The following is a 1,089-nucleotide window of genomic DNA, read 5'->3' as shown; positions in this document are numbered from 1 at the left end:
AGTATTTCGTCCGTTTTTACGTTCTGAGGTCAAATTCTGCCGAGGTCGACTTTGCTTTTCATCCTTTCGGGGTCGATAAAATAAGTACCAGTTAAGTCGATAGCTTAACTAATGTTGTGAACTACCAGAGCGTTGCGAGCTGGAAGAATCGTTAGCATGCCGGACGAAATGCTGAGTTCAAATTCCGCCGAGGTCGACTTTACTTTTATCCTTTCGGGGTCGATAAAATAAGTACCAGCTGAATCCTGGGGTGGATGTAATCGACTTAACCCCTCCCCGAAATTGCTGGCATTGTGCCAAAATTTGGAACCAATTGTGAACTACCAACGAAGACCATGTGACAAAATCACTAAACTAAACTACGAACCCCCACATTTTCATGGACCCTGTATTAAATACAACTTTATTGTAATATTACTTTATTTGCCTTTAATTTATGAATGGTTTGGGAATTTTAAGGTCGATTCGCTTACTTAGAATACTCAGGAGATCCAACACACTTTAAATTAGACACACTACAAACTATCAATTCCAGTTCGATGATTTAGTGTTTGCTCTTTTCCTATAATAAACTTCAAATTAAACAAATTAACGAAGGTCTTATTGAAAGGCAGCGCTAAATAGGCAGGCTTGCTTCATTTGTGCCGACAGCTAATTAATAAATAGACTTGCAATGAAATGTTAATGGATAAAATTGGATAAATGGATTTAAGAAGGCTATTGTTCTTAGCTATAATATAAAGGATTAATAAATATATTCTTTTATTCGTTTATTCTTTTACTTGTTTCAGTCATTTGACTGCGGCAATACTGGAGCACCGCCTTTAGTCGAACAAATCGACCCCAGTACTTTTCTTTGTAAGCCCAGTACTTTTATCGGTCTCTATTGCCGAACCGCTATGTTACGGGAACGTAAACACACCAGCATCGGTTGTCAAGCGATGGTGCCCCCCCCACACACACATACAAACATATATATGTATATGTATATGTGTGTATATATATCTATCTATATATATATATATACATACAAACATATATATATATGTATATGTGTATATATATATATATATATATATATATATATAT

Source organism: Octopus bimaculoides, chromosome 1 (genome assembly GCF_001194135.2).
Source record: "Octopus bimaculoides isolate UCB-OBI-ISO-001 chromosome 1, ASM119413v2, whole genome shotgun sequence".
Classification (NCBI taxonomy): domain Eukaryota; kingdom Metazoa; phylum Mollusca; class Cephalopoda; order Octopoda; family Octopodidae; genus Octopus; species Octopus bimaculoides.
Note: the sequence above shows the minus strand (reverse complement) of the source record.